The sequence below is a fragment of the Petaurus breviceps genome, unplaced genomic scaffold (genome assembly GCF_028583685.1).
Source record: "Petaurus breviceps papuanus isolate PSGF00001 unplaced genomic scaffold, PetGlider_PUasm1.0 171, whole genome shotgun sequence".
Lineage (NCBI taxonomy): Eukaryota > Metazoa > Chordata > Mammalia > Diprotodontia > Petauridae > Petaurus > Petaurus breviceps.
The window spans coordinates 25,951,172-25,959,666 of NW_027185754.1; the positions used below are offsets into that span (position 1 = coordinate 25,951,172).

The 8,495-nt window shown below is 44.5% G+C and overlaps 1 long non-coding RNA gene across 1 annotated transcript in view; it reads right to left on the minus strand.

The window, feature by feature from the left end:
• The window catches only part of LOC138157311 (uncharacterized), a 7,323-nt gene extending 3,252 nt beyond the window's left edge, over positions 1-4,071 (minus strand). Inside the window, exons 1-2 of the long non-coding RNA XR_011167355.1 lie at positions 3,745-4,071; positions 3,008-3,120 (exon numbers count right to left, since the gene is read on the minus strand). This is a non-coding gene — a long non-coding RNA (uncharacterized lncRNA). The remainder of the gene's footprint in view (positions 1-3,007; positions 3,121-3,744) is intronic.
• Positions 4,072-8,495: the final 4,424 nt, after the last annotated feature.

The window sequence follows — 8,495 nt, forward strand, 5'->3', positions numbered from 1 at the left end:
TCTCTGTCTCTGTCTCTCTCTGTCTCTCTCTCTCTGTCTCTCTCTGTCTCTCTCTCTCTCTCTCTCTCTCTCTCTCTCTCTCTCTGTCTCTGTTTCTGTCTCCCTCTTTCACTGTCTCTGTCTCTCTCTGTCTCTGTCTCTCTCACCTATCTAGTAGGTGCTTAATAAATGCTTTTCCATTCCTTCCTTCCAAATGTAACATTCCACATTCCTAGGTCCTTTTCTTGGTGCTATGTTACAGCCTCCACCCCCTACTGATCCATCACACTCACCATCCCCTTCAGCCAAACAGGAAGGCTCACCATTTTCCAAACATTCCTCAGACCTTTGCTTGGGTCACCATCCCTTTCACCGGGAATATAGCCCCATATAACTCCCCCTACTCCTCCTTCAAGGCCTGGTTTGGAAGCTATGTCCTACATGAACGCTTCCCAGATTGCCCTCCAATTGAGAGCATGCTCTCCTTCTGAATTCTTAGCATTCTCACACTCTGACCATTCATGAGATGATCTTTTATACTAAACCGATAGCTACCGAAGTAGTGTGGGGGTAGGAAGAGCCCAGACTTAGAGAAGATCTAGGTTCAAATTCTATCTACTCTATGAAATTTTATCTATTTGACTGGACTCATTATTCACTTTCCCTAAAGCAGGGGTAGATAGGTGGCTCAGTGGATAGGGTGCTGGGCCTGGAGTCAGGAAGAGACTCATCTTCCTGAGTTCCAATCCGGCCTCAGACACTTCCTAGAATTGTGACCCTGGGCAAGTCACTTAACCCTGTTTTCCTCATCTGTCAAATGAGCTAGAGAAAGAAATGGCAAACCACTCTAGTATCTCTGCCAAGAAAACCCCAAATGATGTCACAAAGAGTTGGACACGACTGAACAACAAATGGGTGTTTTTTTCTCACATTTGATTGTAAGCTCCTAGAGAGCACAGACTGCCTCACTTTGAATTTTCATTCTTCTCTTTCAACTCAGTTCTGACTTTTAAACCATTTCCTCTATAGCTGCCTTTCCATCCTTGAGATACCTCTGCTGTGAGACACCCCCCCCCCACCCCCCCAACTGGTGCCGCTTGGCCCAGATGACTGTTTCAGGAGGGATCCTCACCAAGCTTCTCTTTGCTGTTAGTGCCTCTCTGGGCTTCCCTTTCTCCTCCTCTTCCTCCCCCCTCCTTTTCTTCCTCTTCTTTCTCCTCCTCTTTTTTCCCCTTTCCTCCTCAACTCCTTTTCCTGTAACTAATCTTCCTTTCCAGTTTCTTTTTTATATGTTGTCTTCCCCCATCCCTGCTATTAAAATATAATCCTTCTTCAGGGTAGGGACTGTCTTTCTTTCTTGTATGTGCATCCCCAGCACCTATCACAGTGAATGTTCTACGGCTCAAACCGAGAGATTAACAAATTCTCTGTCTCTCTGTCTCCCTCCCCCCCTCCCTCCTTCCCTCTCTCTGTCTCTATCTCTCTCTGTCTCTGTCTCTATCTCTGTCTCTCTCCCCCCTCTCTCTTTCACCATCTCTGTCTCTCTCTTTCTCTTTCTCTGTCTCTCTCGCCTATCTAGTAGGTGCTTAATAAATGCTTTTCCATTCTTTCCTTCCAAATGTAACATTCCGCATTCCTAGGTCCTTTTCTTGGTGATATGTTACAGTATTCCATGCTTCAAGGTCTCTCTTAAGCTCCAGCATTCCATGTTTTAAGATTTCTTCTAGGGGTGGCTAGGTGGTTCAGTGAATAGAGTACTGGCCCTGGAGTCAGGAGGACCTGAGTTCAAATCCGGACTCAGACATTTAACACTTTCTAGAAGTGTGACCTTGGGCAAGTCACTTAACCCCAATTACCCTGTCTTCTCCCCTCAAAAAAAAGCAACCAAAAAAAAGGTTTCTTCTGATGCTAACGCAATAGAATTCAGTCATCTTCATCAGGACTTACTATGTGCCAGGCATTGTGCTAAGCCCTGGAGATAGGAAGAAAGGCAAAAACAGCCTCTGCCTTTCCCCTTGTCATAGGCAGGAGGGGAGGGAGGAGGGGGTAGGCAAAGGGCTGGACGGACATCCAGCAAGTGTCTCAATTTGCCCTCCCCTCCGTATCCCAGGGTGAGGGTTGGGGAAGAGGGCTGAGACTATGGAAGCTGGCCCAGAAAGCTGTCCATAGGGTATTACCTAAGTGTGAAATGATGTCCAGATGTGTCCAGGGCAATACAGGCTGGAAGAGCCCGTCTGTCCTTCTAGGAAAATAAGCTGGTTAAGCCAAACCAGCTGAGAGGGACCCTTCGCTCCAACTGGGATGAGATAGATAGGGTTGCGAGGGGGGGGGGGGGCAAAGGAATGACATAAGAATGAACCAAAATAATTGTACAGAATGGGAGGGAGAGCACAGTGGCGGTCTAAACCATCCCCTGCCTCTGAAGATCCCATTTTAAGAAAACTCATAGCCCTAGCCTGCGAGTCACTAAACTAGCTGTGTGACCATAAGCAAGTCACAAAATTTGATGCTATTTTGATCTCAAAGCAAGTCCAGGCTTCTCATTTCATCCATCTCTCCACCCTGGCCATTTTACCATCTGCCTTGACATTGAATCATTTCCACCATCTAAAATAACATCCTCTATACCAGACCTCCAACACCCACCCTTCTCCCCAAAACCATGTTTTCTTTTCTTTTCTTTTTCCATCCCCAGCTTTCTACCCCTTATTCTGGGCACAGAAATAAATCAATACTGCTCTTGCTACGTGAATGGGTTTCTCAGTGGACCATCCTGCGGATAAGCTCAACATCCCAGTGCTTCCTGAAAACCAAAATACTGTTCTGGCCACCACACCATATATGTGTTCTCACCCCAAATTAGAATGTAGGCTCAGAGGACAGGGACTCTTTCACTTTTGTGTCTGTACCCCCAACAGGGGGCACAGCTCCTGGCACGAACCAAATGCTTTTTCATTTATTCACTCATTGTTTCCATATCAGTAAAATGAAGTTTAAGTATGATCTCCACATCTTTCCCCACTCTCACCTTTTATGCCACAGTGTGCTGAAGCCAGCTCTGATTGTCAAATTTTCAGTGTGAACATTTACACCTCGGAAATGGACAAGTGGAAGTCACAACTTGGTTTATTGTTTTGTTGTCTAGATTTAAGAAGTAAAAGAGAAAGTGTTAATAATGCAGATTAAACTGAAAAGTGTGCCATGTTTACTTTTTCCTCCCAGAAATCTGGTTGTTAAAACATTTACCAGCATACCCCTGGGTCTGGTCTTCCGGAACGTGATGTTCTATATAGAGTGTTAGGCTTAGAGTCCAGAAGATCTGAATTCTAATCCTGCTTTAGACACCGGTGTATTGCAAATTACTTAATCTCTCTATGCCTCAGGCTTACATATAAATACAATGGGCATGATAATAGCACTTATCTCACAGGAGTGTAATGGGGGTTGAATGAGATAATGAGTGTAAAGTGTTTTGAAAACATGAAAGGACCACACAATCATCAGTATGAGGGGTAGGGAGAAGACCAGGAGGAAGACGTCCCTGGGAAGGTCTGAGGTCCCTCCCAGCTTTTAGCTTCTATAGTTTGATTGCATCTATGGTGCAATAACAATTTGAGAAGTGGGAGAAGAAAACAGTTCAGTGTGATAGAAAGGACCCCAGACCTGAGTCCAAGAGAACAGATCGAATCCTGGTTCTGTGACCTCTCAGGGCTTCAGTTTCCTTCTCTATAAAATGTAGATGATAATAACCCTTGCCCCACTTACCTCATAGAGTTCTTTTGCAGAAAGTATTTTGGAAGCTTTAAAGACCCATAGAAATTGAGTTATTATTAGCGCATAGGCAGGCATTTAGAGGCCCCCTCTTAGTCTATCTTCTCAGCCTTCCCCCATCCCACAAGACTCTTTGGCCATTTGGGGGTCTTGGCCTTGGGGCCAAGGCTGAGACAGCCCCCTTTGTCCCCCTGAGACATTTGCGTTGGGAACACAGGGAAGATTGGAGCTGCAGTATGAATGACTTTCTTCATTCACCAAGCAATGCCCCTACTCCCTTCCTTCCTTTGCTCCTGCTGGGTCTAAGCAGACAGTGTCACCTTCTGTGTACCCACATAGAACCGCTTGTCTTCTTATAGCTGGATGTGGGCCGAGGAGGGGGCAGGGGATGACTCTTCTGGTTTCCAGGACACAGACGACCCGAAACACTCAGGGGGCATCCTGGTAAAGCAACCAGACTTTTATAGCCTCAGAGATCTAGACTGAAAGGGACCTCAGAGACCATGGAACACTGAGTCTAGTCTGAGCGATCTCATTTTACAAATAAGGAACCTTGAGGCTTGAGATCTTAAGTGGTTTGCCTGAGGTCATTGAGGTAGTAACTAGTCTAGGTGTCTGAAGCAGGATTAGAACTCCAGTCTCCTTGATTCCAAGTCTAGCACTCTATATAGAATGCTACAGCACAGAACGTCAGATCCTAGGATGTGCTGGTAAATGTTTTAACCATCTACTTTCTAGGGGGGGAAAGTGCATATAACACACTTTTAAGTTTAAATGTGCATTATTACTATTCTCTCCTTCATGTTCTTAACCTAGGATCCTAAGACCTAGGATGATGAATTTTGAGTTGTAAAGGAGCTGAGAGGCCATCTAGTCACACCCTTCCCAACTCCATTTTATTTTATAGATGAAGAAATTGAAACAAGTGCTAAGAGAATTGAATTAGTAAGCAACAGGCAGGATTTGAACGGAGGTTCCCTTCCTTCGAAGACAGTGAGCATTCTTCCACTGCACCACACTGTGCACACCCAGAAGACAGTTCACGCATTCATGGATTGTGCACTCACTGCGCTCTGGGTGGGGCCTGGTCCCCATGGTCCCTGGCAGGGAGAGGTCTAGTGCCTACTGCTTGCTGCAGAAGGGTGAAGGGTTGTTTCTCTTGGGCAGTTTGGTGAAAAGGGCAGAATAAGGGATTGTGGCCACATGAGTGGACCTCAGGGCTATGGAGGTCTTCAAGTCTAGTTCCTGAGAGGGGCCAGAACTGTAACTTGTGAAAGTAATGGGAAAACAATTGTTGGGGCAGGGCCCTGGGCCTCGTTGGTAGCTTCTCCCTACCTGGGGCCTTGCCAGTTATAGGGGGTGGAGGTGAAGTTTTCTCTAATAGTAATGGTGGACACAGCACAAAGTGCCATAGGTCTCACCTCCACGGCTGTCCTGCCTGGCCCCCACCCACTGGGTCACACAGGGGTAATTTAGAGAGGCATAGTTTTCTCAATCAGTTGGGTTACAAAAAGCAAGCTAGGTTCCGAGTAAGAAGGTCTCCACATTCATTCCCTGTGAAAGCCTGGAATAGGGATGCCTACCCTTAACTGGTCTGGTGATGGTGTCTTCAGTCCTGCTTCCAGTCTCATGACTTAGCAAATCGAGAATGTCAGAGGTGGAAGGGACTTCACAATCAACTAGGCCACCTCCCTCAATTCATTGATGAAGAAACTGAGGCCCAGAGAGGTTTGTATAGTTGTCAAATGATCTTTATAATAAACAGATGTTTTGATGTCTGTTCCCCCTTATCCTGTCATAACTTCTCAATGAATCCCCCTCTCTCCAATAGAATCCTCTCTTTTAACAACAGCAACAATAAAATATATTGTGCCAAATAAATAGACACACTGCTGGTATCTGACAATGTATGCCTTAGTCCACACCCATAGTTCACCACCTCTCTTAAGAGGGAGACACATTTTGCTGTTAGCCCTCTGAAATTCTGATTGGCTTCCAGGGCTCTTCCCACCACATCAAGCCGACTCTGAAAGATAATAACTGGCCCATCCAGGAACTGGCCAGGGCAGAAGCAAGAATGTATTTCCCAAAGAAAGGAATGTCAGCAATCTTCTATCATTTCAGACCAATCCTGGGCAGCTCAAAACAACCAAAGGCACACTCCTGCTCCCTGACAACAAAGATTGGGGATTTGAATTGGGCAGAGAAAAAGACTCAAAACTATGTGTTGCATAGGCAGAGCTTTGTGGGGGATGTTTAGATAAAGCCATGGCACAGCCCCAGGATGAAAAACCACAACCCACCCACACAAAGGCCCCAAATCACCTTCTTCCTCAATAGTTCTTCTAGAGAGGGGAATGCTGTGACTCTTGGGTCACATTTGCAGAGCAGGAAGAAACTTGAAGCACATCTAGTCCAACCCTCTTTTTAACAGATGGGGAAACTGAGGCCTAGAGAAGGGAAATGACCTGCTCAAAGTCAGGTGGCAGAACTAGGGTCTGAAACTGCTGACCACAGGATCATAGGTTTAGAGCCAAAAGGGATCTTGACAATAGTTGGGTCATTTTTACAGATGAGGAAACTGAGGCCCAGACTGATTAATTAAGTCACTTGCCCAAGGTAGTAAGTAGGAGAATTAGGATTTGAACCCCGTCTAGGGTTCTTTTCACTGCATCATTATGGAAACCCATCCTCCTGGGTTTCATAGTGATGGCCAGGACAGTGCATTCACAGAATCTGGGGATCCTGGAGATTTTTCATAAGCCAAAGGGTAGGGTGGTATGGGACCATTTCTTAGGGCAGCTAGTCCATTCTTCTGTCCAATGCACCGATCCCTTGTAAAGTGTCTAACATCTACTTGAAACGCCCAGTGTTAGAAGTCTCATCTTCTTTCCACTGCCACAGCCCCCTACAGGAGCAGAAAGATGAAAAGAGAAGGGAGGGAGGGGAAGGATTCTGAGTTCCCATAAATCCTAACCATTGGAACATCATTCCCTAGAAGAGGAGGTTCATCTATGCAGTCCCATGGAGCCAAAAATGGGACAGTCTTCCAGTCCCCCAAAACCAAAACATTTCTTTTATACCCAATTCTTTCCATTTAATTCAATTCGACACACATGTTTGGTGCCTACTTTATGTAGGGCACAGTGCTGAATACTGGGGAAAGAAAGATGAAAAATTATAGTCCCTGATCTCAAGGAGTTTACAAACTATTCAGAAAAGTATGGCATGCATAAAAACAACTCTACTACGTGGAAGAATGTGAGAAAAGCACAGGAGAGAGCAGAAAGGGCTGAGGGACTGCAAAGAGAAGAATCACCTTTAGCTGAGGGGGGGATTCACTGAGGAGATAATCTGCAAGGTGAAAATGTAGAGGGAAATCTAACAGAAAGAGTACAGGGTATGTTTTGAGGGTGAAATCCAGCCTTGTCACTTACTAGGTGAGACCTTGGGCAATTAATTTCCCCTCTCTGGGTTTCACTTTCCTCAGCTGTTACATGAGGGGCTTAATCCAAATGTTTCCTAAAGTCCAGAATCACAGAAGCTCATCTTTGGAAATGACCTCAGTGGTCACCAAGTCTCCTTAACTTCTAGCATCCCCCTTCCTAAACCATCTTGTCTTTATTGTGTGTGTGTGTGGATACACACACCTATACAAATATATATATATACTACACATATAATATATAAAATTTATAATATATAAATATATTATATATAAAATATATACATACTATATAATATGTAAAAAATATATACTATATAAAATTATATATATGTGTATATATATATGTACACCCACCCATACCCATACCCCTCCTCCCCTCCCAAGTGCCTAGAACATGGTAGATGCTTCATACAACTAGGTTCCTAGTAGCATGAATTATAAATCTTATAAAATGGTAGCATGTATTTGAATTTGCTTTTTCAAAGTTAGTTATGTAAAATATAATCATTGGTTTCAGTCCAATGGAAACATAAAGTATGAATCCAGATAATTGGACCACTTCACAGGATTTGATATTGTACTAATCAGGATCTACTATAAATAAATGCCTGTTGATCATTCATTGATAATACAACCATTAGCCACCAAAAGAATCCCTACCATTGGTCATGTAGCCTTTGCTTGAAGGCTTCCAGTAAGGAACAACCTGCCAGTTCCTGCAGCTGCCCGGTCCACTTTTTAATAGCTCTTATTGTTAGAAAATTGTTTTTTTATTTCATATGTGAATTTACCTTTTTCTGTTTCCCCCCATGGTTCCTGGTTCTAACCCCTGGAGCCAAACAGGACAAGGCCAAGCCCTTTAAAACATGGCAGTCTTCTAAGTACTTGACAACTATTGAGTGTCTCCTGAACCTTCTTTTCTCCAGGCTGAATATATTCAGTTCATTCAACTAATCCTCATCTGCCTTAAATATGAGGCCCCTTGGAATCCTGCTGGTCCTCTTTTGGATGGTCTCCAACTTTGGCCCCTTCTGGCTCAGATATTCTATGATCCTCTGGGTACATTCCAGGCACCCATAATCCCAGTTATGAGCAAAGGTCCAGAAGCTGGAGAGGTCAGGACCAGATTAGAGGAGAGCTTGATCAATCATCTATTTCACTGGAGCACAGAGAACATGGACACAAGTGGCAGGGGGGAGGTCTGAAAAGTAGGCTAGGACAGATTGCAGAGGGTCTGGAATACTAGTCTATGGAGGTAGTGCTTTATGCTGCAGGAAATAGGAAGCAATTGAAGGTA